This window comes from Schistocerca americana, chromosome 6 (genome assembly GCF_021461395.2).
Source record: "Schistocerca americana isolate TAMUIC-IGC-003095 chromosome 6, iqSchAmer2.1, whole genome shotgun sequence".
Lineage (NCBI taxonomy): Eukaryota > Metazoa > Arthropoda > Insecta > Orthoptera > Acrididae > Schistocerca > Schistocerca americana.
Window position 1 is genome coordinate 544,546,214 of NC_060124.1, and position 26,073 is coordinate 544,572,286.

The window sequence follows — 26,073 nt, forward strand, 5'->3', positions numbered from 1 at the left end:
ACACAGACATTGCATCCGAATTTAATACAAAAGGCACAATGCAGACTTAAGTACAAGAGGACTGACACTCTCACTTTCTATGATTTGAACCTCTCCTGTGTGTCCAGTTTTAAATTCCGATGCTTCACTTCAGGTTTACTGCATCTCTTGGACTTTCTTATTGACGATGAAACACAGAGTTTGCATCCGACTTTAATACAAAAGGCACAATGCCGACTTAAGTGCAAGAGGACTGACACTCTCACTTTCTACGATTTGAACCGCTCCTGTGAGTCCAGTTTTAGATTTCGAAGCTTCACTTCAGGTTTACTGTATCCCTTGGACCTTCTTATTGACGATGAAACACAGACATTGCATCCGAATTTAATACAAAAGGCACAATGCAGACTTAAGTACAAGAGGACTGACACTCTCACTTTCTATGATTTGAAACTCTCCTGTGTGTCCAGTTTTAGATTCCGATGCTTCACTTCGTGTTTACTGTATACCTTGCACCTTCTTGTTGACGATGAAACACAGAAATTGCATCCGAATTTAATACAAAAGGCACATTGCCGACTTAAGTACAAGAGGACTGACACTCTCACTTTCTACGATTTGAACCTCTCCTGTGAGTCCAGTTTTAGATTCCAATGCTTCACGTCAAGATTACTGTATACCTTCCACCTTCTCATTGACGATGAAACACAGAAATTGCATCCGAATTTAATATAAAAGGCACAATGCCGACTTAATTACAAGAGGACTGACACTCTCACTTTCTATGATTTGAACCTCTCCTGTGAGTCCAGTTTCAGATTCTGATGCTTCACTTCAGGTTAACTGTATACCTTGCACCTTCTTATTGACGATCAAACACAGAAATTGCATCCGAATTTAAAACAAAAGGCACAATGCCGTCTTAAGTGCAAGAGGACTGACACTCTCACGTTCAACGATTGAAACCTCTCCTGTGAGTCCAGTTTTAGATTCCGATGCTTCACTTTAGGTTTACTGTATACCTTCAAGCTTCTTCGTGACGATGAAACACAGAAATTGCATCCGAATTTAATACAAAAGGCACAATTCCGAATTAAGTATAAGAGGACTGACACTCTCACTTTCTATGATGTGAACCTCTCCTGTGAGTCCAGTTATAGATTCCGAAGCTTTACTTCAGGTTTACTGCATCTCTTGGACATTCTTATTGACGATGAAACACAGAGTTTGCATCCGAATTTAATACAAAAGGCACAATGCCGACTTAAGTACAAGAGGACTAACACTCTAAATTTCTATGATTTGAACCTCTCCAGTGAGTCCAGTTTTAGATGCCGATGCTTCACTTTAGGTTTACTGTATACCTTGGACCTTCTTATTGACGATGAAATACAGAAATTGCATCCGAATTTAATGCAAAAGGCACAATGCCGACTTAAGTAAAAGAGGGCTGACACTATCACTTTCTGTGATTTGAACCTCTCCTGTGAGTCCAGAATTAGATTCCGATGCTTCACTTCAGTATTACTGAATACCTTGCACCATTTTATTGACGATGAAACACAGAAATTGCATCGGAATTAAATTCAAAAGGCACAATGCCGACTTAAGTACGAGAGGACTGACACTTCAACTTTCTAAGATTTGAAACTCACCTGTGAGGCCAGTTTTACATTCCGATGCTTCACTTCAGGTTTACTGTATACCTTGGACCTTCTTATTGGCGATGAAACACAGAAATTACATCCGAATTTAGTACAAAAGGCACAATGCCGACTTAAGTACAAGAGGAGTGACACTCTCCTTTTCTATGGTTTGAACCTCTCCTGTGAGTCCAGTTTTAGATTCCGATGCCTCACTTCAGGTTTACTGTATCCCTTGGACCTCCTTATTGACGATAAAACACAGAAATTGCATCCGAATTTAAAACAAAAGGCACAATGCCGACATAAGTAAAAGAGGACTGACACTCTCACTTTCTATGATTTGGTCTTCTCCTGAGAGTCCAGTTTTAGATTCCGATGCTTCACTTCATGTTTACTGTATCCCTTGGACCGTCTTATTGACGATGAAACACAGAAATTGCATCCGAATTTATTACAAAAGGCACAATGCCGACTTAAGTACAAGGAGACTGACACTATACTTTCTATAATTTGAACCTGTCCTGTGAGTCCACTTTTAGATTCCGATGCTTCTTATCAGGTTTACTGTATACCTTGCACCTTCTTATTGACGATGACACACAGAAATTGCATCCGCATTTAATACAAAAGGCACAATTCCGACTTAAGTACATGAGGACTGACACTCTCACTTTCTATTTCTTGAACCTCTCCTGTGAGTCCAGTTTTAGATTCCAATGCTTCACTTCATGTTTACTGTATCCCTTGGACCTTCTTATTGACGATGAAACATAGAATTTGCATCCGAATTTATTACAAAAGGCACAATGCCGACTTAAGTACAAGAGGACTGACACTCTCACTTTCTATGATTTGAACCTCTCCTGTGAGTCCAGTTTCATATTCCGATGCTTCACTTCAGCTTAACTGTATACCTTGCACCTTCTTATTGACGATCAAACACAGAAATTGCATCCGAATTTAAAACAAAAGGCACAATGCCGACTTAAGTGCAAGAGGACTGACACTCTCACTTTCTACGATTTGAACCTCTCCTGTGAGTCTAGTTTTAGATTTCGATGCTTCACTTCAGGTTACTGTATCCCTTGGACCTTCTTATTGACGATGAAACACAGACATTGCATCCGAATTTAATACAAAATGCACAATGCAGACTTAAGTACAAGAGGACTGACACTCTCACTTTCTATGATTTGAGCCTCTCCTGTGTGTCCAGTTTTAGATTCCGATGCTTCACTTCAGGTTTACTGTATACTTTTCTACCTTCTTCTTGACGATGAAACACAGAAATTCCATCCGAATTTAATACAAAAGACACAATGCCGACTTAAGTACAAGAGGACTGACACTCTCACTTTCTATGATTTCAACCTCTCCTGGGTGTCCAGTGATAGATTCCGATGCTTCACGTCAAGTTTACTGTATACCTTGCACCTTTTTATTGACGATGAAACACAGAAATTGCATCGGAATTTAATACAAATGGCACAATGCCGACATAAGTACATGAGGACTGACACTCTAACTTTCTATGATTTGAAGCTCTCCTGGGAGGCCAGTTTTAGATTCCGATGCTTCACTTCAGGTTTACTGTATCCCTTGGACCTTCTTATTGACGATGAAACACAGAAATTGCATCCGAATTTAAAACAAAAGGCACAATGCCGACTTAAGTGCAAGAGGACTGACACTCTCACTTTCTTCGAAATGAACCTCTCCTGTGAGTCCAGTTTTAGATTCCGATGCTTCACTTCAGGTTTACTGTATCCCTTGGAAGTTTTTATTGACGATGAAACCCATACATTGCATCCGAATTTAATACAAAAGGCACAATGCCGACTTAAGTACAAGAGGACTGACACTCTCACTTTCTATGATTTGAACCTCTCCTGTGAGTCCAGTTTCAGATTCCGATGCTTCACTTCCGGTTTACTGTATACCTTACATCTTCTTATTGACGATGATTCACAGAAATTGCATCCGAATATCATACAAAAGGCACAATGCAGACTTAAGTACAAGAGGACTGACACTCTCACCTTGTATGATTTGAACCTCTCCTGGGTGTCCAGTTTTAGATTCCGATGCTTCACTTCAGGTTTACTGTATACCTTGCACCTCCTTATTGACGATGAAACACAGATATTGCATTCGAATTTAATACAAAAGGCACATTGCCGACTTATGTACAAGAGGACTGACACTCTCACTTTCTACGATTTGAACCTCCCCTGTGAGTCCAGGTTTAGATTCCGATGCTTCACGTCAAGATTACTGTATACCTTGCACCTTTTTATTGACGATGAAACACAGTAATTGCATCCGAATTTAATACAAAAGGCACAATGCCGACTTAAGTACAAGTGGACTGACACTCCCACTCTCTATGATTTGAACCTCTCCTGTGATTCCAATTCAGATTCCGACGCTTCACTTCAGGTTTACTGTATACCTTGCACCGTCTAACTGACTATGAAACACAAAAAATGCATCGGAATTAAATTCAAAAGCCAAAATGCCTACTTATGTACAAGAGGACTGACACTCTCACTTACTACGATTTGAACCTCTCCTGTGAGTCCAGTTTTAGATTCCGATGCTTCACTTCAGTTTTACTGTAAACCTTGCACCTTCTTTTTGACGATGAAACACAGAAATTGCATCCGAATTTAATCCAAAATGCACAATGCCGACTTAAGTACAAGAGGACTGACACTCTCACTTTCTATGATTTGAACCTCTCCTGTGTGTCCAGTTTTAGATTCCGATGCTTCACTTCAGGTTTACTGTATACCTTGCACCTTCTTGTTGACGATGAAACACAGAAATTGCATCCGAATTTAATACAAAAGGCACATTGCCGACTTAAGTACAAGAGGACTGACACTCTCACTTTCTACGATTTGAACCTCTCCTGTGAGTCCAGTTTTAGATTCCGATGCTTCACGTCAAGATTACTGTATACCTTGCACCTTCTTATTGACGATGAAACACAGAAATTGCATCCGAATTTAATACAAAAGGCACAATGCCGACTTAATTACAAGAGGACTGACACTCTCACTATCTATGATTTGAACCTCTCCTGTGAGTCCAGTTTCAGATTCTGATGCTTCACTTCAGGTTAACTGTATACCTTGCACCTTCTTATTGACGATCAAACACAGAAATTGCATCCGAATTTAAAACAAAAGGCACAATGCCGTCTTAAGAGCAAGAGGACTGACACTCTCACTTTGTACGATGTGAACCTCTCCTGTGAGTCCAGTTTTAGATTCCGATGCTTCACTTCAGGTTTACTGCATCTCTTGGACTTTCTTATTGACGATGAAACACAGAGTTTGCATCCGAATTCAATACAGAAGGCACAATGCCGACTTAAGTACAAGAGGACTAACACTCTAAATTTCTATGATTTGAACCTCTCTTGTGAGTCCAGTTTTAGATACCGATGCTTCAGTTTAGGTTTACTGTATACCTTGGACCTTCTTATTGGCGATGAAACACAGAAATTACATCCGAATTTAGTACAAAAGGCACAATGCCGACTTAAGTACAAGAGGAATGACACTCTCCTTTTCTATGGTTTGAACCTCTCCTGTGAGTCCAGTTTTAGATTCCGATGCCTCACTTCAGGTTTACTGTATCCCTTGGACCTTCTTATTGACGATAAAACACAGAAATTGCAACCGAATTTAATACAAAAGGCACAATGCCGACATAAGTGAAAGAGGACTGACACTCTCACTTTCTATGATTTGGTCTTCTCCTGTGAGTCCAGTTTTAGATTCCGATGCTTCACTTCATGTTTACTGTATCCCTTGGACTGTCTTATTGACGATGAAACACAGAAATTGCATCCGAATTTATTACAAAAGGCACAATGCCGACTTAAGTACAAGGAGACTGACACTCTAACTTTCTATGATTTGAACCTGTCCTGTGAGTCCACTTTTAGATTCCAATCCTTCACATCAGGTTTACTGTATACCTTGCACCTTCTTATTGGCGATGACACACAGAAATTGCATCCGCATTTAATACAAAAGGCACAATTCCGACTTAAGTACATGAGGACTGACACTCTCACTTTCTATTCCTTGAACCTCTCCTGTGAGTCCAGTTTTAGATTCCGATGCTTTACTTCATGTTTACTGTATCCCTTGGACCTTCTTATTGACGATGAAACACAGAAATTGCATCCGAATTTATTACAAAAGGCACAATGCCGACTTAAGTACAAGAGGACTGACACTCTCACTTTCTATGATTTGAACCTCTCCTGTGAGTCCAGTTTCAGATTCTGATGCTTCACTTCAGTTAACTGTATACCTTGCACCTTCTTATAGACGATCAAACACAGAAATTGCATCCGAATTTAAAACAAAAGGCACAATGCCGACTTAAGTGCAAGAGGACTGACACTCTCACTTTCTACGATTTGAACCTCTCCTGTGAGTCTAGTTTTAGATTTCGATGCATCACTTCAGGTTTACTGTATCCCTTGGACCTTTTTATTGACGATGAAACACAGACATTGCATCCGAATTTAATACAAAAGGCACAATGCAGACTTAAGTACAAGAGGACTGACACTCTCACTTTCTATGATTTGAGCCTCTCCTGTGTGTCCAGTTTTAGATTCCGATGCTTCACTTCAGGTTTACTGTATACCTTGCACCTTCTTATTGACGATGAAACACAGAAATTGCATCCGAAATTGATACAAAAGGCACATTGCCGACTTAAGTACAAGAGGACTGACACTCTCACTTTCTACGATTTGAACCTCTCCTGTGAGTCCAGTTTTAGATTCCGATGCTTCACGTCAAGATTACTGTATACCTTGCACCTTCTTATTGACGATGAAACACAGAAATTGCATCCGAATTTAAAACAAAAGCACAATGCCGTCTTAAGAGCAAGAGGACTGACACTCTCACGTTCAACGATTTGAACCTCTCCTGTGAGTGCAGTTTTAGATTCCGATGCTTCACTTCAGGTTTACTGTATCCCTTGGACCTTTGTATTGACGATGAAACAAAGAAATTGCATCTCAATTTAATACAAAAGGCACAATGCAGACTTAAGTACAAGAGGACTGACACTCTCACTGTCTATGGTTTGAACCTCTGCTGTGGACCAGTTTTAGTTTCCGATGCTTCACTTTAGGTTTATTGTATACCTTCTACCTTCTTCTTGACGATGAAACACAGAAATTCCATCCGAATTTAATACAAAAGACACAATGCCGACTTAAGTACAAGAGGACTGACACTCTCACTTTCTACGATTTGAACCTCTCCTGTGAGTCCAGTTTCAGATTCCGATGCTTCACTTCCAGTTTACTGTATACCTTGCATCTTCTTATTGACGATGAAGCACAGAAATTGCATCCGAATATCATACAAAAGGCACAATGCAGACTTAAGTACAAGAGGACTGACACTCTCACCTCCTATGATTTGAACCTCTCCTGGGTGTCCAGTGATAGATTCCGATGCTTCACGTCAAGATTACTGTATACCTTGCACCTTCTTATTGACGATGAAACACAGAAATTGCATCCGAAATTGATACAAAAGGCACATTGCCGACTTAAGTACAAGAGGACTGACACTCTCACTTTCTACGATTTGAACCTCTCCTGTGAGTCTAGTTTCAGATTCCGATGCTTCACTTCAGGTTAACTGTATACCTTGCACCTTCTTATTGACGATCAAACACAGAAATTGTATCCGAATTTAAAACGAAAGGCACAATGCCGTCTTAAGTGCAAGAGGACTGACACTCTCACGTTCAACGATTTGAACCTCAGCTGTGAGTCCAGTTTCAGATTCCGATGCTTCACTTCTGGATTACTGTATACCTTGCACCTTCTTATTGACGATGATTCACAGAAATTGCATCCGAATATCATACAAAAGGCACAATGCAGACTTAAGTACAAGAGGACTGACACTCTCACCTTGTATGATTTGAACCTCTCCTGGGTGTCCAGTTTTAGATTCCGATGCTTCACTTCAGGTTTACTGTATACCTTGCACCTCCTTATTGACGATGAAACACAGATATTGCATTCGAATTTAATACAAAAGGCACATTGCCGACTTATGTACAAGAGGACTGACACTCTCACTTTCTACGATTTGAACCTCTCCTGTGAGTCCAGGTTTAGATTCCGATGCTTCACGTCAAGATTACTGTATACCTTGCACCTTTTTATTGACGATGAAACACAGTAATTGCATCCGAATTTAATACAAAAGGCACAATGCCGACTGAAGTACAAGTGGACTGACACTCCCACTCTCTATGATTTGAACCTCTCCTGTGATTCCAATTCAGATTCAGACGCTTCACTTCAGGTTTACTGTATACCTTGCACCGTCTAACTGACTATGAAACACAAAAAATGCATCGGAATTAAATTGAATAGCCAAAATGCCTACTTATGTACAAGTGGACTGACACTCTCCTTTTCTACGATTTGAACCTGTCCTGTGAGTCCAGTTTCAGATTCCGATGCTTCACTTCAGTTTTACTGTAAACCTTGCACCTTCTTTTTGACGATGAAACACAGAAATTGCATCCGAATTTAATCCAAAATGCACAATGCCGACTTAAGTACAAGAGGACTGACACTCTCACTTTCTATGATTTCAACCTCTCCTGTGTGTCCAGTTTTAGATTCCGATGCTTCACTTCAGGTTTACTGTATACGTTGCACCTTCTTGTTGACGATGAAACACAGAAATTGCATCCGAATTTAATACAAAATGCACATTGCCGACTTAAGTACAAGAGGACTGACACTCTCACTTTCTACGATTTGAACCTCTCCTGTGAGTCCAGTTTTAGATTCCGATGCTTCACGTCAAGATAACTGTATACCTTGCACCTTCTTATTGACGATGAAACACAGAAATTGCATCCGAATTTAATACAAAAGGCACCATGCCGACTTAATTACAAGAGGACTGACACTCTCACTATCTATGATTTGAACCTCTCCTGTGAGTCCAGTTTCAGATTCTGATGCTTCACTTCAGGTTAACTGTATACCTTGCACCTTCTTATTGACGATCAAACACAGAAATTGCATCCGAATTTAAAACAAAAGGCACAATGCCGTCTTAAGAGCAAGAGGACTGACACTCTCACTTTTTACGATGTGAACCTCTCCTGTGAGTCCAGTTTTAGATTCCGATGCTTCACTTCAGGTTTACTGCATCTCTTGGACTTTCTTATTGACGATGAAACACAGAGTTTGCATCCGAATTTAATACAAAAGGCACAATGCCGACTTAAGTACAAGAGGACTAACACTCTAAATTTCTATGATTTGAACCTCTCCTGTGAGTCCAGTTTTAGATACCGATGCTTCACTTTAGGTCTACTGTATACCTTGGACCTTCTTATTGACGATGAAACACAGAAATTGCATCCGAATTTTGTACAAAAGGCACAATGCCGACTTCAGTAAAAGAGGGCTGACACTATCACTTTCAGTGATTTGAACCTCTCCTGTGAGTCCAGAATTAGATTCCGATTCTTCACTTCAGGATTACTGAATACCTTGCACCTTTTTATTGACGATGAAACACAGAAATTGCATCGGAATTATATTCAAAAAGCACAATGCCGACTTAAGTACGAGAGGACTGACACTTCAACTTTCTAAGATTTGAACCTCACCTGTGAGTCCAGTTTTAGATTCCGATGCTTAACTTCAGGTTTACTGTATACCTTGGACCTTCTTATTGGCGATGAAACACAGAAATAACATCCGAATTTAGTACAAAAGGCACAATGCCGACTTAAGTACAAGAGGAATGACACTCTCCTTTTCTATGGTTTGAACCTCTCCTGTGAGTCCAGTTTTAGATTCCGATGCCTCACTTCAGGTTTACTGTATCCCTTGGACCTTCTTATTGACGATAAAACACAGAAATTGCATCCGAATTTAATACAAAAGGCACAATGCCGACATAAGTAAAAGAGGACTGACACTCTCACTTTCTATGATTTGGTCTTCTCCTGTGAGTCCAGTTTTAGATTCCGATGCTTCACTTCATGTTTACTGTATCCCTTGGACCGTCTTATTGACGATGAAACACAGAAATTGCATCCGAATTTATTACAAAAGGCACAATGCCGACTTAAGTACAAGGAGACTGACACTCTAACTTTCTATGATTTGAACCTGTCCTGTGAGTCCACTTTTAGATTCCAATGCTCACATCATGTTTACTGTATACCTTGCACCTTCTTATTGACGACGACACACAGAAATTGCATCCACATTTAATACAAAAGGCACAATTCCGACTTAAGTACATGAGGACTGACACTCTCACTTTCTATTTCTTGAACCTCTCCTGTGAGTCCAGTTTTAGATTCCGATGCTTCACTTCATGTTTACTGTATCCCTTGGACCTTCTTATTGACGATGAAACACAGAAATTGCATCCGAATTTATTACAAAAGGCACAATGCCGACTTAAGTACAAGAGGACTGACACTCTCACTTTCTATGATTTGAACCTCTCCTGTGAGTCCAGTTTCAGATTCCGATGCTTCACTTCAGTTAACTGTATACCTTGCACCTTCTTATTGACGATCAAACACAGAAATTGCATCCGAATTTAAAACAAAAGGCACAATGCCGACTTAAGTGCAAGAGGACTGACACTCTCACTTTCTACGATTTGAACCTCTCCTGTGAGTCTAGTTTTAGATTTCGATGCTTCACTTCAGGTTTACTGTATCCCTTGGACCTTTTTATTGACGATGAAACACAGACATTGCATCCGAATTTAATACAAAAGGCACAATGCAGACTTAAGTACAAGAGGACTGACACTCTCACTTTCTATGATTTGAGCCTCTCCTGTGTGTCCAGTTTTAGATTCCGATGCTTCACTTCAGTTTTACTGTATACCTTGCACCTTCTTATTGACGATGAAACACAGAAATTGCATCCGAATTTAATACAAAAGGCACATTGCCGACTTAAGTACAAGAGGACTGACACTCTCACTTTCTACGATTTGAACCTCTCCTGTGAGTCCAGTTTTAGATTCCGATGCTTCACGTCAAGATTACTGTATACCTTGCACCTTCTTATTGACGATGAAACACAGAAATTGCATCCGAATTTAAAACAAAAGCACAATGCCGTCTTAAGAGCAAGAGGACTGACACTCTCACGTTCAACGATTTGAACCTCTCCTGTGAGTGCAGTTTTAGATTCCGATGCTTCACTTCAGGTTTACTGTATCCCTTGGACCTTCGTATTGACGATGAAACAAAGAAATTGCATCTCAATTTAATACAAAAGGCACAATGCAGACTTAAGTACAAGAGGACTGACACTCTCACTGTCTATGGTTTGAACCTCTGCTGTGGACCAGTTTTAGATTCCGATGCTTCACTTTAGGTTTATTGTATACCTTCTACCTTCTTCTTGACGATGAAACACAGAAATTCCATCCGAATTTAATACAAAAGACACAATGCCGACTTAAGTACAAGAGGACTGACACTCTCACTTTCTACGATTTGAACCTCTCCTGTGAGTCCAGTTTCAGATTCCGATGCTTCACTTCCGGTTTACTGTATACCTTGCATCTTCTTATTGACGATGAAGCACAGAAATTGCATCCGAATATCATACAAAAGGCACAATGCAGACTTAAGTACAAGAGGACTGACACTCTCACCTCCTATGATTTGAACCTCTCCTGGGTTTCCAGTGATAGATTCCGATGCTTCACGTCAAGATTACTGTATACCTTGCACCTTTTTTGGACGATGAAACACAGAAATTGCATCGGAATTTAATACAAATGGCACAATGCCGACATAAGTACATGAGGACTGACACTCTAACTTTCTATGATTTGAACCTCTCCTGGGAGGCCAGTTTTAGATTCCGATGGTTCACTTCAGGTTTACTGTATCCCTTGGACCTTCTTATTGACGACGAAACACAGAAATTGCATCCGAATTTAAAACAAAAGGCACAATGCCGACTTAAGTGCAAGAGGACTGACACTCTCACTTTCTTCGAAATGAACCTCTCCTGTGAGTCCAGTTTTAGATTCCGATGCTTCACTTCAGGTTTACTGTATCCCTTGGACCTTCTTATTCACGATGAAACCCATACATTGCATCCGAATTTTATACAAAAGGCACAATGCAGACTTAAGTACAAGAGGACTGACACTCTCACTTTCTATGATATGAACCTCTCCTGTGTATATAGTTTTAGAATCCGATGGTTCACTTCAGGTTTACTGTATACCTTGCACCTTCTTATTGAGGATGAAACACAGAAATTGCATCCGAATTTAATACAAAAGGCACATTGCCGTCTTAAGTTCAAGAGGACTGACACTCTCACTTTCTACGATTTGAACGTCTCCTGTGAGTCCAGTTTTAGATTCCGATGCCTCACGTGAAGATTACTGTATACCTTGCACCTTCTTATTGACGATGAAACACAGAAATTGCATCCGAATTTAATACAAATGGTACAATGCCGACATAAGTACATGAGGACTGACACTCTAACTTTCTATGAATTGAAGCTCTCCTGGGAGGCCAGTTTTAGATTCCGATGGTTCACTTCAGGTTTACTGTATCCCTTGGACCTTCTTATTGACGATGAAACACAGAAATTGCATCCGAATTTAAAACAAAAGGCACAATGCCGACTTAAGTGCAAGAGGACTGACACTCTCACTTTCTTCGAAATGAACCTCTCCTGTGAGTCCAGTTTTAGATTCCGATGCTTCACTTCAGGTTTACTGTATCCCTTGGACCTTCTTATTCACGATGAAACACATACATTGCATCCGAATTTTATACAAAAGGCACAATGCAGACTTAAGTACAAGAGGACTGACACTCTCACCTTGTATGATTTGAACCTCTCCTGGGTGTCCAGTTTTAGATTCCGATGCTTCACTTCAGGTTTACTGTATACCTTGCACCTCCTTATTGACGATGAAACACAGATATTGAATTCGAATTTAATACAAAAGGCACATTGCCGACTTAAGTACAAGAGGACTGACACTCTCACTTTCTACGATTTGAACCTCTCCTGTGAGTCCAGGTTTAGATTCCGATGCTTCACGTCAAGATTACTGTATACCTTGCACCTTTTTATTGACGATGAAACACAGTAATTGCATCTGAATTTTATACAAAAGGCACAATGCCGACTTAAGTACAAGAGGACTGACACTCTCACTCTCTATGATTTGAACCTCTCCTGTGATTCCAATTCAGATTCCGACGCTTCACTTCAGGTTTACTGTATACCTTGCACCGTCTAACTGACTATGAAAAGCAAAAATTGCATCGGAATTAAATTCAAAAGCCAAAATGCCTACTTAAGTACAAGAGGACTGACACTCTCACTTTCTACGATTTGAACCTCTCCTGTGAGTCCAGTTTTAGATTCCGATGCTTCACTTCAGGTTTACTGTAAACCTTGCACCTTCTTTTTGACGATGAAACACAGAAATTGCATCCGATTTTAATCCAAAATGCACAATGCCGACTTAAGTACAAGAGGACTGACACTCTCACTTTCTACGATTTGAACCTCTCCTGTGAGTCCGATTTTAGATTCCTATGCTTCACCTCAGGTTTACTGTATACGTTGCACCTTCTTATTGACGATGAAACACAGAAATTGCATCCGAATTTAATACAAAAGGCACGATGCCGACTTAAGTACAAGAGGACTGACACTCTCACTTTCTATGATTTGAACCTCTCCTGTTAGTCCAGTTTTAGATTCCGATGCTTCACTTCAGGTATACTGTATCCCTTGGACCGTCTTATTGACGATGAAACATAGACATTGCATCCGAATTTAATACAAAAGACACAATGCAGACTTAAGTACAAGAGGACTGACACTCTCACTTTCTACGATTTGAACCTCTCCTGTGAGTCTAGTTTTAGATTCCGTTGCTTCACGTCAAGATTACTGTATACCTTGCACCTTCTTATTGACGATGAAACACAGAAATTGCATCCGAATTTAATACAAAAGGCACAATGCCGACTTAAGTACAAGAGGACTTACATTGTCACTTTCTATGATTTGAACCTCTCCTGTGAGTCCAGTTTCAGATTCCGATGCTTCACTTTAGGTTAACTGTATACCTTGCACCTTCTTATTGAAGATCAAACACAGAAATGGCATCCGAATTTAAAACAAAAGGCACAATGCCGTCTTAAGTGCAAGACGACTGACACTCTCACGTTCAACGATTTGAACCTCTCCTGTGAGTCCAGTTTTAGATTCCGATGCTTCACTTCAGGTTTACTGTATCCCTTGGACCTTCTTATTGACGATGAAGCAAAGAAATTGCATTGGAATTTAATACAAAAGGCACAATGCAGACTTAAGTACAAGAGCACTGACATTCTCACTTTCTATGATTTGAACCTCTGCTGTGGATCAGTTTTAGATTCCGATGCTTCACATTAGGTTTACTGTATACCTTCTACCTTCTTCTTGACGATGACACACAGAAATTGCATCCGAGTTTAATACAAAAGTCACAATGCCGACTTAAGTACAAGAGGACTGACACTCTCACTTTCTACTATTTGAACCTCTCCTGTCAGTCCACTTTCAGATTCCGATGCTTCACTTCAGGTTTACTGTATACCTTGCACCTCCTTATTGACGATGAAGCACAGAAATTGCATCCGAATATCATACAAAAGGCACAATGCAGACTTAAGTACAAGAGGACTGACACTCTCACCTTCTATGATTTGAACCTCTCCTGGGTGTCCAGTTTTAGATTCCGATGCTTCACTTCAGGTTTACTGTATCCCTTGGACCTTCTTATTGACGATGAAACACAGAAATTGCATTCGAATTTATTACAAAAGGTACAATGCCGACCTAAGTACAAGAGGACTGACAGTCTATCTTTCTATGATTTGAACCTCTCCTGTGAGTCCAGGTTTAAATATAGAGGCTTCACTTCAGATTTACTGTATCCCTTGGACCTTCTTATAGACGATGAAACACAGAAATTGCATCCGAATTTAATACAAAAGGCACAATGCCGACTTAAGTACAAGAGGAGTGACACTCTAACTCTCTATGATTTGACTTCTCCTGTGAGTCCAGGTTTAGATTACGATGCTTCACTTCAGGTATACTGTATACCTTGGACCTTCTTATTGACGATGAAACACAGAAATTGCATCCGAATTTAATACAAAAGGCACAATGCCGACTTAAGTACAAGAGGACTGACACTCTAACTCTCTATGATTTGAACCTCTCCTGTGAGTCCAGTTTTAGATTACCATGCTTCACTTCATGTTTACTGTATCCCACGGACTTTCTTATTGTTGTTGAATCACAGAAATTGCATCCTAAATTAGCACAAAACGCACAATGCCGGCTTAAGTATAAGAGGACTGACACTCTAACTCTCCATGATTTGAACCTCTCCTGTGAGTCCAGTTTTAGATTACGATGCTTCACTTCAGGTTTACTGTATCCCTTGGACCTTCTTATTGACGATGAAACACAGAAATTGCATCCGAATTTAATACAAAAGGCACAATACCGACTTAAGTACAAGAGGACTGACACTCTAACTCTCCATGATTTGAACCTCTCCTGTGAGTCCAGCTTTAGATTCCGATGCTTCACTTCAGGATTACTGTGTGCCTTGGACCTTCTTATTGACGATGAAACACAGAAATTGCATCCGAATTTAATACAAAAGGCAGAATACCGACCTAAGTACAAGAGGACTGACACTTTAACTCTCTATCATTTGAACCTCTCGTGTGAGTCCAGTTTTAGATTCCGATGCCTCACTTCAGGTTTACTGTATCCCTTGGACCCTCTTATTGACGATGAACCACAGAAATTGCATCCGAATTTAATACAAAAGGCACAATGCCGACCTAAGTATAAGAGGACTGACAGTCTAACTTTCTATGATTTGAACCTCTCCTGTGAGTCCAGTTTTAAATTCAGATGCTTCACTTCAGGTTTACTGTATCCCTTGGAAATTCGTATTGACGATGAAACACAGAGATTGCATCCGAATTTAATACAAAAGGCACAATGCCGACTTAAGTACAAGAGGAGTGACACTCTAACTCTCTATGTTTTGAACCTCTCCTGTGAGTCCAGTTTTAGATTACGATGCTTCACTTCAGGTTTACTGTATCCCTTGGACCTTCTTATTGACGATGAAACACAGAAATTGCATCCGAATTTAATACAAAAGGCATAATGCCGACATAAGTACAAGAGGACTGGCACTCTAACTTTCTACGATTTGAACCTCTCCTGTGAGTCCAGTTTTAGATTCCGATGCTTCACTTCAGGTTTACTATATACCTTGCACCTTCTTATTGACGATGAAACACAGAAATTGCATCTGAATTTAATACAAAAGGCACAATGCCGACTTAAGCACAAGAGGACTGACACTCTTACTCTCTATGATTTGAACCTCTCCTGTGAGTCCAGTTTTAGATTACCATGCTTCACTTCATGTTTACTGTATCCCACGGACTTTCTTATTGTTGTTGAAACACAGAAATTGCATCCGAATGTAATACAAAAGGCACAATGCCGACTTAAGTACAAGAGGACTGACACTCTAACTCTCTATGATTTGAACCTCCCCTGTGAGTCCAGTTTTAGATTACGATGCTTCACTTCAGTTTTACTGTATCCCTTGGACCTTCTTATTGACGATGAAACACAGAAATTGCATCCGAATTTAATACAAAAGGCACAATGCCGACATAAATACAAGAGGACTGACACTCTAACTTTCTACGATTTGAACCTCTCCTGTGAGTCCAGTTTTAGATTCCGATGCTTCACTTCAGGTTTACTATATACCTTGGACCTTCTTATTGACGATGAAACACAGAAATTGCATCCGAATTTAATACAAAAGCCACAATGCCGACTGAAGTACAAGAGGACTGACATTCTAACTCTCTATGATTTGAACCTCTCCTGTGAGTCCAGTTATTGTTGTTGAAACACAGAAATTGCATCCGAATTTAATACAAAAGGCACAATGCCGACTTAAGTACAAGAGGAGTGACACTCTAACTCTCTGTGATTTGAACCTCTCCTGTGAGTCCAGTTTTAGATTACGATGCTTCACTTCAGGTTTACTGTATCCCTTGGACCTTCTTATTGACGATGAAACACGGAAATTGCATCCGAATTTAATACAAAAGGCACACTGCCGACTTAAATACACGAGGACTGACACTCTAACTCACTATGATGTGAGCCTCTCCTGTGAGTCCAGTTTTACATTCCGATGCTTCACTTCAGGTTTACTGTATCCCTTGGACCTTCTTATTGACGATGAAACACAGAAATTGCATCCGAATTTAATACAAAAGGCACAATGCCGACCTAAGTACAGTGGACTGACAGTCTAACTTTCTATGATTTGAACTTCTCCTGTGAGTTCAGTTTTACATTCAGATGCTTCACTTCAGGTTTACTGTATCCCTTGGACCTTCTTAATGACGATGAAACACAGAAATTGCATCCGAATTTAATACAAATGGCACAATGTCGACTTAAACACAAGAGGAGAGACACTCTAACTCTCTATGATTTGAACCTCTCCTGTGAGTCCAGTTTTAGATTACGATGCTTCACTTCAGGTTTACTGCATCCCTTGGACCTTCCTATTGACGATGAAACACAGAAATTGCATCCGAATTTAATACAAAAGGCACAATGCCGACATAAGTACAAGAGGACTGACACTCTAACTTTCTACGATTTGAACCTCTCCTGTGAGTCCAGTTGTAGATTCCGATGCTTCACTTCAGGTTTACTATATACCTTCACCTTCTTATTGACGATGAAACACAGAAATTGCATCTGAATTTAATACAAAAGGCACAATGCCGACTTAAGTACAAGAGGACTGACACTCTAACTCTCTATGATTTGAACCTCTCCTGTGAGTCCAGTTTTAGATTACCATGCTTCACTTCATGTTTACTGTATCCCACGGACTTTCTTATTGTTGTTGAAACCCAGGAATTGCATCCGAAATTAATACAAAGGGCACAATGCCGACTTAAGTACAAGAGGACTGACACTGTAATTCTCTATGATTTGAACCTCTCCTGTGAGTCCAGTTTTAGATTCCGATGCTTCACTTCAGGTTTAGTGTATCCCTTGGACCCTTTTATTGACGATGAGACACAGAAATTGCATCCGAAAATAATACAAAAGCACAATGCCGATTTAAGTACAAGGGGACTGACACTCTAACTCTCTATGATTTGAACCTCTGCTGTGAGTCCAGTTTTAGATTCCGATGCCTCACTTCTGGTTTACTGTATCCCTTGCACCTTCTTATTGACGATGAAACACGGAAATTGCATCCGAATTTAATACAAAAGGCACACTGCCGACTTAAGTACAAGAGGTCTGACACTCTAACTCTCTATGATTTGAACGTCCCCTGTGAGTCCAGTTGTAGATTCCGATGCTTCACCTCAGGTTTACTGTATCCCTTGGACCTTCTTATTGTCGATGAAACACAGAAATTGCATCCGAATTTAATACAAAAGGTACAATGCCGATTTAAGTACAAGGGGACTGACACTCTAACATTCTATGATTTGAACCTCTCCTGTGAGTCGAGTATTAGATTCCGATGCTTCACTTCAGGTTTACTGTATCCCTTGGACCTTCTTATGGACGATGAAACACAGAAATTGCATCCGAATTTAATACAAAAGGTACAATCCCGACTTAAGTACAAGAGGACTGACACTCTAACTCCCTATGATTTGAACATCTCCTGTGAGTCCTGTTTTAGATTCCGATGCTTCACTTCAGGTATACTGTATTCCTTGGACCTTCTTATTGACGATGACACACAGAAATTGCATCCGAACTTAATACAATAGGCACAATGCCGACCTAAGTACAAGAGGACTGACACTCTAACTTCTATGATTTGAACCTCTCCTGTGAGTCCAGTTTTAGATTCCGATGCTTCACTTCTGGTTTACTGTATCCCTTGGACCTTTTTACTGACGATGAAACACAGAAATTGCATCCGAATGTAATAAAAATGCACAATGCCGACTTAAGTACAAGAGGACTGACACTCTAACTTTCTAAGATTTGAACCTCTCCTGTGAGTCCAGTTTTAGATTCCGATGCTTCACTTCATGTTTACTGTATCCCTCAGACCTTCATATTTTTGTTGAAACACAGAAATTGCATCCGAATTTAATACAAAAGGCACAATGACGACTTAAGTACAGAGGATTGACACTCTAATTCTCTATGGTTTGCACCTCTCCTGTGAGTCCAGTTTTAGATTACCATGCTTCACTTTAGGTTTACTGTATCCCTCGGACCCTCTTATTGTTGTTGAAACCCGGAATTGCATCCGAATTTAATACAAAAGGCACAATGCCGACTCAAGTACAAGAGGACTGACACTCTAACTCTCTGTGATTTGAACCTCTCCTGTGAATCCAGTTTTAGATTCCGATGCTTCACATCAGTTTTACTGTACCCCTTGGACCTTCTTATTGACGATGAAACACAGAAATTGCATCCGAATTTAATACAAAAGCCACAATGCCGACTTAAGTACAAGAGGACTAACACTCTAACTCTCTAAGATTTGAACCTCTCCTGTGAGTCCAGTTTTAGATTCCGATGCTTCACTACAGGTTTACAGTATCCCTTGGCCCTTCTTATGGACGATGAACACAGAAATTCCATCCGAATTTAGTACAAAAGGCACAATGCCGACTTATGTACAAGAGGACAGACACACTACTATTCTATGATATGAACCTCTCCTGTGAGTCCAGTTTTAGATTCCGATGCTTCACTTCTGGTTTACTGTATCCCTTGGACCTTTTTATTGTCGATGAAACACAGAAATTGCATCCGAATTTAATACAATATGCACAATGCCGACTTAAGTACAAGAGGACTGACACTCTAAATTTCTATGATTTGAACCTCTCCTGTTAGTCCAGTTTTAGATTCCGATGCTTCACTTCAGGTTTACTGTATCCCTTGGACGTTCTTACTGACGATGAAACACAGAAATTGCATCCGAATTTCATAAAACAGACACAATGCCGACTTAAGTACAAGAGGAATGACACTCTAACTCTCTATGATTTCAACCTCTCCTGTGAGTCCAGTTTTAGATTCCGATGCTTCACTACAGGTTTACTGTATCCCTTGGACTTTCTTATTGGCGATGAAACACAGAAATTGCATCCGAATTTAATACAAAAGGCACAATGCCGACATAAGTACAAGAGGATTGACACTCTAACTCTCTATGATTTGAACCTCTCCTGTGAGCCCAGTTTTAGATTCCGATGCTTCACTTCAGGTTTTCTGTATCCCTTGGACCTTCTTATTGACGATGAAGCGCAGAAATTGCATCCGAAAATAATACAAAAGCACAATGCCGATTTAAGTGCAAGGGGACTGACACTCTAACTCTCTATGATTTGAACCACTCCTGTGAGTCCAGTTTTACATTCCGAAGCTTCACTTCAGGTTTACTGTATACCTTGGACCTTCTTATAGAAGATGAAACACAGAAATTGCATCCGAATTTAAAACAAAACGCACAATGCCGACTTAAGTACAAGAGGTCTGACACTCTAACTCTCTATGATTTGAACCTCTCCTGTGAGTCCAGTTTTAGATTCCGATGCCTCACTTCAGGTTTACTGTATCCCTTGGACCTTCTTATTGACGATGAAATACAGAAATTGCATCCGAATTTAATACATAAGGCACAATGCCGACTTAAGTACAAGAGGACTGACACTCTAACATTCTATGATTTGAACCACTCCTGTGAGTCCAGTTTTAGATTCCTATGCTTCACTTCAGGTTTACTGTGTCCCTTGGACCTTCTTATGGAAGATGAAACACAGAAATTGCATCCGAATTTAATACAAAAGGTACAATGCCGACTTAAGTACAAGAGGACTGACACTCTAACTCTCTATGATTTAACATCTCCTGTGAGACCCGTTTTAGATTCAGATGCTTCACTACAGGTTTACTGTATCCCTTGGACCTTCTTATGGACGATGAAACACAGAAATTGCATCCGAATTTAATACAAAAGGCACAATGCCGACAAATGTACAAGAGGACTGACACACTACCTTTCTATGATTTGAACCTCTCCTGTGAGTCCAGTTTTAGATTCCGATGATTCACTTCTGGTTTACTGTATCCCTTGGACCTTTTTATTGACGATGAAACACAGAAATTGCATCCGAATTTAATACAATATGCACAATGGCGACTTAAGTACAAGAGGACTGACACTCTAAATCTCTATGATTTGAACCTCTCCCGTGAGTCCAGTTTTAGTTTCCGACTCTTCACTTCAGGTTTACTGTATCCCTTGGACCTTCTTATTAACGATGAAACACAGAAATTGAATCCGAATTTAATACAAAAGGCACAATGCCGACTTAAGTACAAGAGGACTGACACTCTAACTCTCAATGATTTGAACCACTCCTGTGAGTCCAGTTTTAGATTCCGATGCTTCACTACAGGTTTACTGTATCCCTTGGACTTTCTTATTGACGATGAAACACAGAAATTGCATCCGAATTTAATACAAAAGGCGCAATGCCGACTTAAGTACAAGAGGACTGACACTCTAACTCTCTATTATTTGAACCTCTCCTGTGAGTCCAGTTTAAGATTACCATGCTTCACTTTAGGTTTACTGTATCCCTCGGACCTTCTTATTGTTGTTGAAATACAGGAATTGCATCCGAATTTAATACAAAAGGCACTATACCGACTTAAGTACAAGAGGACTGACACTCTAACTCTCTATGATTTGAACCTCTCCTGTGAGTCCAGTTTTAGATTCCGATGCTTCACTTCAGGTTTACTGTTTCCCTTGGACCTTCTTATTGACAATGAAATACAGAAATTGCATCCGAAAATAATACAAAAGCACAATGCCGATTTAAGTACAAGAGGACTGACACTCTAACTGTATCCCTTGGACCTTCTTATTGACGATGAAACACAGAAATTGCATCCGAATTTAATACAAAAGGCACACTGCCGACTTAAGTACAAGAGGACTGACACTCTAACTCTCTATGATTTGAGCCTCTCCTGTGAGTCCAGTTTTACATTCCGATGCTTCACTTCAGGTTTACTGTATACCTTGGACCTTCTTATAGACGATGAAACACAGAAATTGCATCCGAATTTAAAAGAAAACGGACAATGCCGACTTAAGTACAAGAGGTCTGACACTCTAACTCTCTATGATTTGAACCTCTCCTGTGAGTCCAGTTTTAGATTCCGATGCCTCACTTCAGGTTTACTGTATCCATTGGATCTTCTTATTGACGATCAAACACAGAAATTGCATCCGAATTTAATACAAAAGGCACAATGCCGACCTAAGTACAAGAGAACTGACACTCTAACTTTCTATGATTTGAACCTCTCCTGTGAGTCCAGTTTTAGATTCCGATGCCTCACTTGAGGTTTAGTGTATTCCTTGGACCTTCTAATTGACGATGAAATACAGAAATTGCATCCGAATTTAATACAAAAGGCACAATGCCGACTTAAGTACAAGAGGACTGACACTCTAACATTCTATGATTTGAACCTCTCCTGTGAGTGCAGTTTTAGATTCCGATGCTTCACTTCAGGTTTACTGTATCCCTTGGACCTTCTTATGGACGATGAAACACAGAAATTGCATCCGAATGTAATACAAATGCACAATGCCGACTTAAGTACAAGAGGACTGACACTCTAACTTTCTACGATTTGAACCTCTCCTGTGAGTCCAGTTTTAGATTCCGATGCTTCACTTCAGGTTTACTATATACCTTGGACCTTCTTATTGACGATGAAACACAGAAATTGCATCCGAATTTAATACAAAAGGCACAATGCCGACTTAAGTACAAGAGGACTGACACTCTAACTCTCTATGATTTGAATCTCTCCTGTGAGTCCAGTTTTAGATTACCATGCTTCACTTCATGTTTACTGTATCCCTCAGACCTTCATATTTTTGTTGAAACACAGAAATTGCATCCGAATTTAATACAAAAGCCACAATGCCGACTTAAGTACAAGAGGACTGACACTCTAACTCTCTAAGATTTGAACCTCTGCTGTGAGTCCAGTTTTAGATTCCGATGCTTCACTACAGGTTTACAGTATCCCTTGGACCTTCTTATGGACGATGAACACAGAAATTCCATCCGAATTTAGTACAAAAGGCACAATGCCGACTTATGTACAAGAGGACAGACACACTACTATTCTATGATATGAACCTCTCCTGTGAGTCCAGTTTTAGATTCCGATGCTTCAAATCAGTTTTATTGTATCCCTTGGATCTTCTTATTGACGATGAAACACAGAAATTGCATCCGAATTTAATACAAAAGCCACAATGCCGACTTAAGTACAAGAGGACTGACACTCTAACTCTCTAGGATTTGAACCTCTGCTGTGAGTCCAGTTTTAGATTCCGATGCTTCACTACAGGTTTACAGTATCCCTTGGACCTTCTTATGGACGATGAACACAGAAATTCCATCCGAATTTAGTACAAAAGGCACAATGCCGACTTATGTACAAGAGGACAGACACACTACTATTCTATGATATGAACCTCTCCTGTGAGTCCAGTTTTAGATTCCGATGCTTCACTTCTGGTTTACTGTATCCCTTGGACCTTTTTATTGACGATGAAACACAGAAATTGCATCCGAATTTAATACAATATGCACAATGCCGACTTAAGTACAAGAGGACTGACACTCTAAATTTCTATGATTTGAACCTCTCCTGTTAGTCCAGTTTTAGATTCCGATGCTTCACTTCAGGTTTACTGTATCCCTTGGACGTTCTTACTGACGATGAAACACAGAAATTGCATCCGAATTTCATAAAACAGACACAATGCCGACTTAAGTACAAGAGGAATGACACTCTAACTCTCTATGATTTCAACCTCTCCTGTGAGTCCAGTTTTAGATTCCGATGCTTCACTACAGGTTTACTGTATCCCTTGGACTTTCTTATTGGCGATGAAACACAGAAATTGCATCCGAATTTAATACAAAAGGCACAATGCCGACATAAGTACAAGAGGATTGACACTCTAACTCTCTATGATTTGAACCTCTCCTGTGAGCCCAGTTTTAGATTCCGATGCTTCACTTCAGGTTTTCTGTATCCCTTGGACCTTCTTATTGACGATGAAGCGCAGAAATTGCATCCGAAAATAATACAAAAGCACAATGCCGATTTAAGTGCAAGGGGACTGACACTCTAACTCTCTATGATTTGAACCACTCCTGTGAGTCCAGTTTTACATTCCGAAGCTTCACTTCAGGTTTACTGTATACCTTGGACCTTCTTATAGAAGATGAAACACAGAAATTGCATCCGAATTTAAAACAAAACGCACAATGCCGACTTAAGTACAAGAGGTCTGACACTCTAACTCTCTATGATTTGAATCTCTCCTGTGAGTCCAGTTTTAGATTCCGATGCCTCACTTCAGGTTTACTGTATCCCTTGGACCTTCTTATTGTCGATGAAACACAGAAATTGCATCCGAATTTAATACAAAAGGCACAATGCCGACATAAGTACAAGAGGGCTGACACTCTAACTCTCTATGATTTGAACCTCTCCTGTGAGTCCAGTTTTAAATTCCGATGCTTCACTTCAGGTTTACCGTATCCCTTGGACCTTCTTATTGACGATGAAACACAGAAACTCCATCCAAAATTAATACAAAAGGCACAATGACGACTTAAGTACAAGAGGACTGACACTCTAACTTTCTATGATTTAAAACTCTCCTGTGAGTCCAGTTTTAGATTCCGATGCTTCACTTGAGGTTTACTGTATCCCTTGGACCTTCTTATTGACGATGAAATACAGAAATTGCATCCGAATTTAATACATAAGGCACAATGCCGATTTAAGTACAAGAGGACTGACACTCTAACATTCTATGATTTGAACCTCTCCTGTGAGTCCAGTTTTAGATTCCTATGCTTCACTTCAGGTTTACTGTGTCCCTTGGACCTTCTTATGGAAGATGAAACACAGAAATTGCATCCGAATTTAATACAAAAGGTACAATGCCGACTTAAGTACAAGAGGACTGACACTCTAACTCTCTATGATTTAACATCTCCTGTGAGACCCGTTTTAGATTCAGATGCTTCACTACAGGTTTACTGTATCCCTTGGACCTTCTTATGGACGATGAAACACAGAAATTGCATCCGAATTTAATACAAAAGGCACAATGCCGACAAATGTACAAGAGGACTGACACACTACCTTTCTATGATTTGAACCTCTCCTGTGAGTCCAGTTTTAGATTCCGATGATTCACTTCTGGTTTACTGTATCCCTTGGACCTTTTTATTGACGATGAAACACAGAAATTGCATCCGAATTTAATACAATATGCACAATGGCGACTTAAGTACAAGAGGACTGACACTCTAAATCTCTATGATTTGAACCTCTCCCGTGAGTCCAGTTTTAGTTTCCGACTCTTCACTTCAGGTTTACTGTATCCCTTGGACCTTCTTATTAACGATGAAACACAGAAATTGAATCCGAATTTAATACAAAAGGCACAATGCCGACTTAAGTACAAGAGGACTGACACTCTAACTCTCAATGATTTGAACCACTCCTGTGAGTCCAGTTTTAGATTCCGATGCTTCACTACAGGTTTACTGTATCCCTTGGACTTTCTTATTGACGATGAAACACAGAAATTGCATCCGAATTTAATACAAAATGCGCAATGCCGACTTAAGTACAAGAGGACTGACACTCTAACTCTCTATTATTTGAACCTCTCCTGTGAGTCCAGTTTAAGATTACCATGCTTCACTTTAGGTTTACTGTATCCCTCGGACCTTCTTATTGTTGTTGAAATACAGGAATTGCATCCGAATTTAATACAAAAGGCACAATACCGACTTAAGTACAAGAGGACTGACACTCTAACTCTCTATGATTTGAACCTCTCCTGTGAGTCCAGTTTTAGATTCCGATGCTTCACTTCAGGTTTACTGTTTCCCTTGGACCTTCTTATTGACAATGAAATACAGAAATTGCATCCGAAAATAATACAAAAGCACAATGCCGATTTAAGTACAAGAGGACTGACACTCTAACTGTATCCCTTGGACCTTCTTATTGACGATGAAACACAGAAATTGCATCCGAATTTAATACAAAAGGCACACTGCCGACTTAAGTACAAGAGGACTGACACTCTAACTCTCTATGATTTGAGCCTCTCCTGTGAGTCCAGTTTTACATTCCGAT